Below are 9,171 nucleotides of genomic sequence, written 5' to 3' on the forward strand. Positions count from 1 at the left end.
TGTTGCAACTCCCTGCTCAGGAGTGTGAAGGGTTTCCCAACCTCATGTCACACAGCAACACAAGTAACAGGATAGCAGTGGCACAGAGCATCACTAACAACACTGAAATATATATCAGCATAACCTGCTGTCAGAATTAGACAACAGACATCTCTGAACGAGAACAAGTGGTCTGGCTCCAGTCAAGAAATAGAAGCCATGTAGTAAACTAAACAAGAAATGTTAGTGTAAGATCTTACAACTGTAACTCAAATAAAACAAAACAACGCACATATAAGGCAAAACTGTATGGTAGCCTAAGATTGAAGGATTGACAAACTTGAAAAGGATCCTGGCAGCTTAGAGAAGGTATGGGTCAGCCCGTACCATGTTGGTTAGCCAGGTGATTTAGCCAGGCTAGGGCTGGTCTGCAGTTTCTAGAGAAGCAATAGACCATGGGCCTGAGTGTACATGGAGCAGACAATCAGCAGTTGGTGGCAAATCCAGACTTTGGGAATCAGAGTACCTGTCTTGGCCAAAGACCTTCAGAACACATAGACTATCAGATTTATAGAGGGAGCAGCAATCTATGTTTATCTCTTGGGGTACAGGGAGGCTGCATGCAGGATGCTCAGGAGTTTACAGAATCAAAAGCTGTTCCCTGTGTGACCCTCTAGGTTATAGACAGCTATATGCTTTACTACCTATGTCACTTAACAATGTGCATGCAGGTGCTAAAGCTGATGTTTTCCTCCTTCCACAAATAGAATAAAACTTGGAGTAGTGATTACCAGATTATTAGGTGCCAACTTTTTATTTTTGAAATTATTATACATTCACAGAAAGTTGCAAAAATAATAACAGTGATCTCATGGATTATTTATACAGTTTTCTCTAGTAATAACATCTTACATAACTACAGTACATTATAAAATCCAGAAAAATTATATTAGCATAATGTGTCCATATCTAGTTCTGTACCATTTATCATCACAAACACCACAATCTACAGAATTTTTCTACTTCCACATAGTCAACCCCCCACATTATAATTCCTAGTAACCACTAATCTGCTCTGCATATTCATAATGTCATCATTAGAAGAAAGTTGTGATCATGGAATTATATTTTTATGTCACTTTTGAGATTGAGTTTTTTTCATTCAGCATAATACCCTTACATATGTAGTTGGACAATATTTTTTTATCTACCCTACAAATCTTTTGTAATTGGTTTATTTAGACCATTTACATTTCATGTAATAATTGAAATAGTGGGGCTTACATCTAACATTTTAGTTTGTTTTCTCTTTGTACCCTCTTTTCCATGTTGCTGTATGGGTTAATTGAATATTTCTTAGAACATATTTTGGTTAATCTATTGTGATTTTTAGCATACCTCATATATGATAGATATCTAGATGTTTTCTCTAAGTATTATATATATATATATATATATATATATATATATATATATATATACATGTATACATATAAGCATTCATACACACACACACACACACACACACACGTATAAATGACTGAATCCCTGTAAGCACTTCTTTAAAGTGAGTAGTGTTGAGCATTCTCATATATAATACTTAGATAAACCATCTGAATATGCATCATAGATATGTTAAAATCACTACAGATAATATAATATTTATGTTAAATATAATAAATATATGCCTATATGTATAATATATGTAGATCTTCTCACAATCTATTGGCATTAACATTTTAAAAGTTTGAATTAAGTGTAAAATTTTTACTGAGTTTATTTCTTTATCTTTCCTAGTTTATAACATAACTATATTAAGTAGCTCCTCTATATCTAATGAAAACTACATCAGTTAACATTATTACACATTTTGTTTCAACTGTCAACCCTAATTTTAAAAAAAAGAGGTATAGTGTATGTATCCATGAGTTTGCTCTTTCTGTTCTTTCCTCCTTCCTGATGTTCCAAGAGTATTATTATTATTATTTGTTATTCCCTTTGTTTTTCAAGAACTCCCTTTAGCCATTCTGTTAGGACAAATTTATTTGTGCCAAATCCTCCAAGTGTTCCTTTTCTGAGAATTCTTTATTTTCTCTTCATTTCTGAAAGTTAATTTTTCCAGACATAGAATTTGGGGTTGGTAGTTATTTTTTTAGCACCCAAAAAAGTGTTCTACTTCCTTCTGATTGCCATAGTTTCTGATAAAAATCTGCTGCCTTTGATTTGTTTTTCCTCTTAGGCAAGGTGCCCATCCTTTCTCATTGCTTTTAATAATTTTAACACAATGTTGTTTTCTGAAATGTGATATGATATTTGTGGGGGTTAGTTCACCTTCTTGAATCTGTAGATTTATGTATTTTGCCAAATTCAGTGAGATTTCAGTCACAGTTTCTCTGAATACTTTCTCAATGATGCCATCTTTCTTCTGTTTTTCTAATATTCCATGATATTGACATTGATGTTTTTGTAATCATGTTCACAATTCCTCAGGAAAGCAATTTTATATTGGCAACTTTAAAAACTCTTTTGTCAGATGATTCTGACATATCTGTGATCTCAATGTCGGTGCCTGTTTTGCTTATATTTTTTATTGTTGTTTTAATTTTTTTCCCCTTCAAGTTTAGAAGAAAACTTGATCAGAGTGACCCTTTCTCTTGGTCAGGGTGATTTCCAATTGTATCCTGTATTCTTTTCTATTGTATTACAGATTCTGAGTCTTAAGTCTGTTTCAGAAGAGGGGAGTTGCCCTGTTATTGCCAAATTGAGTTAGAAATCTAGTTTCCCCAATTAGCCTCCTTTGACTCTTAAGAGTGGGGGGCTCCCTTATTGCTGGGTGGAAGTGGTATTTCAAGTTCCTCACTAATATTCTATCGGAATCACCCTGGCTAGCTGGGAAGAGGAGAGGCTCCTCTTGACTGCTCTCCATGTGGCTGCCAATGACAACCCACTAGAAGGAAAGTCTCGTGCATGAGGTGGGTGATGGTGAAATGTCTTCTGATATAAACAGAGTAGAGGAAAAATGAGTAGAAGACAGAGATAGGAATAGGATTATTATTCCTAGGATAAAGATAATAGGATTTATTAGTCACTGTGAAATCTATTATACAGTAAAGATGGGGAATTTTGGTATTTTTAAAATCACACATTAAAATTGTGTGTTACCACTAGGTGGAACAGAAGTACAGGGTGGCCCCCACTGATATCTTTGAGAAGGACTTGGAAACAATCAAATGGGACTAAAAATCCTGCTACCTACTAAGTGTTCTCTGACACCATGCTAGTATGTGGGGCAGGGAATAGCAAAGGTGTAAATGATCTATACTCACTTCTTTCCTTTGGTGATGGGAGTGGGGGTTTAGTTGCAGCTCTTGATTGGTGTTTTTCCAAAGGTTCAAAGGTCAAAACTGTTCTGTCTTTCAATTTGTACTTTTGTCCTTCTTTGACTAGAGGAAGCAAGATTTTTCTGGGAAAAGTTCTTTGTCTGCTCTGAAGTTTTTGGGCTACTCATTCTTCTGTTAAGCAGTACTGTACATGTGAAGCAAAAGGCAAGTCCAGGGGTTCCACTGCCATATTGTGACTCAGGTTCCAAGGCCTCTTGACAACTCACCTTTTCACTCACTTTCAATGGTTTCTTAAATTAATTGTTAAATAAAAGCTCCAGGGTTTTTAGCTGTATTCAGTGAGATAAATTGATAGGTTTATGTTTAGCCTATCTCAGTGTTACTTTTTTGGATCCCATTTTCAATTGGAGAAAATGACTCTCCTCTCTGGCTTGCCAATTTTTCTTTCTATCAGCCTTCCTTTCCTAACTATGCAAGGTTGGCTCAGAAATAATTCTTCCAATAAATAACCTCATGAGGTCACTATTACCAGCTGTGACAGTTTCTCAAACATCCCATGTTAATAAGATCTTTTCTGTATTCCATTTATCCACTCAGGAGACAGACATTAACAGTATATGTTGATTAAATTCTCAACATATGCTGATCAGTTTCCTGAACAGATATTCAGGTCTTGTTTGGTGCTACTGTTTAATTGAGACTTTCCATAGTAAGGGACTAATCCAAACTTATTAATTAACAATGTTATTAAAGCCAATTTTTCCAGACTGTTTAGTCTATGGATTTGTGTCTTAAAACACTCAATTTCTTTTCCCAAACACTCTGATCTAAGAGGATCATGAGTGGTGTAAATGTTTTAGTAATTAAAATGATGTTGTTTTAGCCAGAGATAGAGATAGGAATAGAATTTATTAGTCACTGTGAAATCTAATATACAGTAAAGATGGGGAATTTGGGTATTTTTAAGTGCACACATTAAAATTGTATGTAATTATGGAAAACATGTGATATTTATACACACACACACACATATATATATATATATATATATATATATATATATAGTATAATAGTCAAATCAGGGTAAGCAAAGTATTCAAACATTTATTATTTTTTTGTGGTGAGAACATTTAAAGTCCTTTCTTTTTGATTTTATAAAAAAATCAGTACATTATCATTATCTATATCACCCGACTATGCAATAGAAAAAAACAGAAATACTTGATCTTATTCACATATGGACTCTAAAGCTCTTGGTTTTACAGAAGATGAGAGTAGAATGGTGGTTGCCAGAGGCTGAGGAACATAGAAGTAAAGAAGAGACAGGGAAAGATTGGTCAAGGAGTACTAAGTCACACTAGAAAATTCACATGGATTATCTGATGCATCCTCAAAATAAATACTTGATGCATATTTTACTAATAAAGCTTTCTTTAGGTAACCCAGCTAGTAAAACCAAAACTGGGACAGAACTCCTGCTGTAAGTTCAGTGTTTGCCAGCTGTCCCACAAAAGACTAGTATACCATTAAATCAACTTAATGGGGGTAAACATTGTTTTAAATGAAAGATCAGAGTAGAAAATATTAACAGACATTTTTACATAGTAAGGGAAAGTATTATTTAACAAAAGCTATACTTTGTTTATATGTATTTATATATTTATTAATCTAATATATATACTAAGTCCCAATGCATTAAACATTTTCCATACATGGCTGACAGGCAAAGTCTAGGGCTATTGTGTTAGGTGACCTTTGATATACTTCCAAGACTTACTCTATAATATAGTTTATCATAGCCATTGTGCTAATACTTTTCCAGGAAAATACATCATACTTTAAGAGTAATATTTACTTTTTAAAGCCCCAAACTTGCAATGCATAATCTCTGGGCTAGAATAGAAAGTAGTTAATACACACACACACACACACACGCACACACACACACACACACACATATATATATATCAAAAGTTTATGCTAGCATGTAACTTTTGCAGCCCATAATTTAAGTATGTGTGTGTATATGAATGCATACACCTATGTTTCTGGTAAAAGTATATTTATCCATTTAAAAAAAATTGTTTTTAAATGTTGATGGACCTTAATTTCATTCATTTGTTTATATGCGGTGCTCAGAATTCAACCCAATGCCTCACACATGATAGGCAAGCACTCTACTACTGAGCCACAACCCCACCCCTTGTTTTTCATACTACACACTACATAACTCTAAAACAAGGTGAGATTCCAATTAGTTTCACAATGAATGAGAACTGAGCATTTAAAGTACAAAAAGTATTAAGCTTCAGTGGTTAGGAGAGCAGATTCTTTAGTTGCATAAATGTATTTCAAATCGAGGCTTTGTCAGTAAGAACCCTGGACCAACTATCATGCAACTCGATTTTCTTACCTGCACAATGTTAGTAATAGTATAAACCAACTTGTGTGTGATAATGTTGGGGATACACTGGGGTGTGCATATAGAGCTACTATTAAAGATTTTGCTTTAGAGCAAAAACTTAATAACTGTTACCTATTAGACTATGATTTCTGAAGTAAGACATTTGCAGAAACCAATAATTTCAAAAGAAATCCTAAACTGACACAGGCAGGAATGACCCCTTTTGCTTCATTGCCTTTTTCATAAATTGCCCTTTTATCAGAGTATACTAAACAATGAATTATCAAGGCTGGTTTCACATAGAAGAGAAAGGAATAAAATCATGTTTTCGTAAATCCTGTCTCTTTATTTAAATTTCCACATCTGTATAAACCATTCCCCTAATAATGTGTTTATTCTAGCTTAACTGGTATAACCTTTGAGGTCAAGTCAGGAGCCAGATATCATATAGCAAGACTTGGTACTCCTGAAAGGGGTGTCTTGAAAGTGACTAAGATGTCTGAGCACATTTTTAATAAAAAAAAAAAAATCTCTTGACATTGCAGGACAACCTAGAGCCACCCCTGTTTCCAATTCAGAAGGGCTCCCTGAACCTCCTGAGGCAGAAATCGGAATCCAGTGATTACCAAAGAAGTGAGTGTTGTCCTGAGAGCAGCCGTTTCAGGCTCTTGCAGCTTCAGGAAAGCAAACTGCTTGAGCCCAAAGGAGAGGAGCCATCAGCACCTGAACCTCTCCATCCCCCAAGACTGCCTTGCAGAGCACAGGAAGAGACAGTGAGTACAGAGCCTAGAGAGAAGGGGCCTGAGCACAAAAGTGACCACTCCAGGGAACACAGCCGTCCTGAAGTGCTGAAGGAGGACTCCCTGACCAGTCGACTCAGGATTGAGCACTTTTCCATTGCCCTTGATGACTTGAGGAGTGTCTTTGAGGCTCCCAAGAGTGAAGACAAATCAGTTGGACCAGCTGAATATGACTGAAAGATAAGGAGCTATACATTGAGAGTCTCAGTTTATATTTGACCAGCCAGGCAGTTTGCCCAACCTGCTATTTATTTCTAAGTATGTAATGCTTTCTTTCCCCCCCTCGCCTGTACTCTAGACAGATGTCTGGAAGCAATCATTTAATACAGTGTGAAGTGCAGCATCCTCTATTATTGACTTCCGTTATGGTCTGTTGCAGTGTGCATCTGACCTCCTTCTACTCCCACAAAAACAATTCTGATGTGTCCTCTTATGTTGGTATTTCTTATGTACGTGCCTTGTTTGCACAATTAGGGTACAAGTTCTTAGAGGCAAGGGCCATTCCTAACCATTCTTTCTATTTCAAACATTTGACAACGGTGCTGCTTTTGCCATAGCACAGCAAGGACTGTAGGGAACTTGATTTTTCTCTTTTCCCTCTGAAGTTTCCATAATTTTCGTCAATGAAATTAAGCAATAGTAGAGTAACAGAAGAAAAAAAAAAGACTCCTGTGCCAAAACACAGGACTCATCCCCACACAGGGAGACTCACAGGAGGGCTAGGTAGTAGAAGCTTAAATAACATTTGAGTGTACAAAGAAAAGGGACCTGTGGCCCCTGAAGGATGGGTGGCAACAATCTATGGGAGGTGGAGAAGAAGAATACAAGGTGAACAAATGTTTTGTTAGGCAGATAAAATCTCTCCTGTAGCTATCATCAGAAGATATGGCTGTGGTCATTTGTTTGCATCAAGTCTTAGACCCCCAATCTCTTCTTCCTATGAAAAGATCTTCTCTAGGCAGAGAGGCAGCCCTCAGTTGGAAAAATTTCTGTCTGTGTCTGCTGTTCACTCATATAGACCTATTTAAATTTATTTTTATGAAAGGATAGCATGTCAGAGCCATGTTTGTGTTTGCAGTTTCTCTGAATAGCCAACTTGAATATATCAAAGAAATATTTGGGATGGACTATTGTGATCTCCCTCAGGACTTACCAATAATGAAAGTGCAATGGAATTTCACTGGCTTTAAAACCATCCAGGGACCTAGTCTTTAAGCCTAAAAACCTGCTGTTTACTTCCCCGAATGACATTTAACCTTGCAAATACAATGTCTTAACCAACTACTTGACATGGGATTTTTTAGGGGATTATATATAATATATTTAAGCTACCAAGAATAGACCCTACAAAGTATTGTGGCTGATGATGATCATGCCTTAATAATTATGATCTACTATAATGTCACATGTGAAATATGTGTATTAGCTACAGAAAATATTTCATCAAATGCAGAAAATAGGATTAGCAATGTTATTAACTAGGACCACATTATACTTCTGTTGCAATTAAAAGCAACTACTATTTCAACTAGAGTTACTTGAATATATTGTACTCATTAAGGCCCCTACATACAAGAGATTATAGGCAAATTTTATGGAGAATTATTAAATGACCTCGTTTTCCATTGGGAAGCAAATTCTGCATTTTCTTTTCTTTTTTTAATGCATTATCCTCATTTCATTTATCCATTCATCCATTCTTTTTTTTTTAATTTCTTATGTACATGACAATAGTGGAGTGCATTACATTCGTAATTATCCATTCACAGCACAATTTTTCTTAACTCTGTATATAAAGTATGTTCACGCCAAATTATGCCATTATACATGAGCTCTCTTATTTTATTTTTATTTTTTTGCATCACAATTCATTTTCTTTTTGAGTTTAATCTAATGGTGATTATCAAGGAGACACACAGTCCTGTTCTTATTGATGGGTAATTAACCTACATAGAATATATTATAAAAATAGAAAAATTCAAATTAAATTATTTTGCTAACACTTGCTTCCAGTTTTTCTATTAGGACAATTATATTTAGTCTGCTCTTCTTGATCACCAAGTAACTTGTTGATTTAATGAGATTATACAGGATATAAAGTTATACTTATGAGGTTATGCTGAAACTAAACAACTTCTCAAAAAATGCAGCCACTTGCTGAAACCTGATTTGAGGCTTCTTTCCCTTTTTTTTTGTCCTATCCTTTTTTGTTTGTTTGTTTTTGTACATTTTAATGTTGTTCTTTTAATTAGATATCTAGGTATGCAATATTTTATACATATATGTATATCTATTTATAGACATATTTTCATACTTGAATGTATATATGCATGTATGTATGTGTGCTTGTTTATATGCATGTATTTTGTCTAAAAATTTTTAGCAAAACATAAGAAAAATATCTTTCCATTAAAAACTTTCATTTAAAGATAGTGCCATTCAAGAAGAACTAGAAAACTTTTAATATTATTTTCTATAAATATGTAACCTCATTAAAGAAAGATATCAATTCCTAAACATTTTACCATGTTCCAGAGCCTTTGTTACATTAATTTATCCCAATAATTATAATAGAAAATCAATGAGAATTTTTTAACATAATTTTATCTGCTGATATTTTATAATTCTCAGAGGTATAGAGACTTTT

The 9,171-nt window shown here is 34.7% G+C and overlaps 1 pseudogene; it reads left to right on the forward strand.

Annotated features, from left to right (window-relative positions):
* The first annotated feature begins 434 nt into the window (after positions 1–434).
* Positions 435–6,743, forward strand: LOC144249412 (uncharacterized; annotated as a pseudogene).
* The last annotated feature ends 2,428 nt before the right edge of the window (positions 6,744–9,171 follow it).

The sequence above is a fragment of the Urocitellus parryii genome, chromosome 1 (genome assembly GCF_045843805.1).
Source record: "Urocitellus parryii isolate mUroPar1 chromosome 1, mUroPar1.hap1, whole genome shotgun sequence".
Lineage (NCBI taxonomy): Eukaryota > Metazoa > Chordata > Mammalia > Rodentia > Sciuridae > Urocitellus > Urocitellus parryii.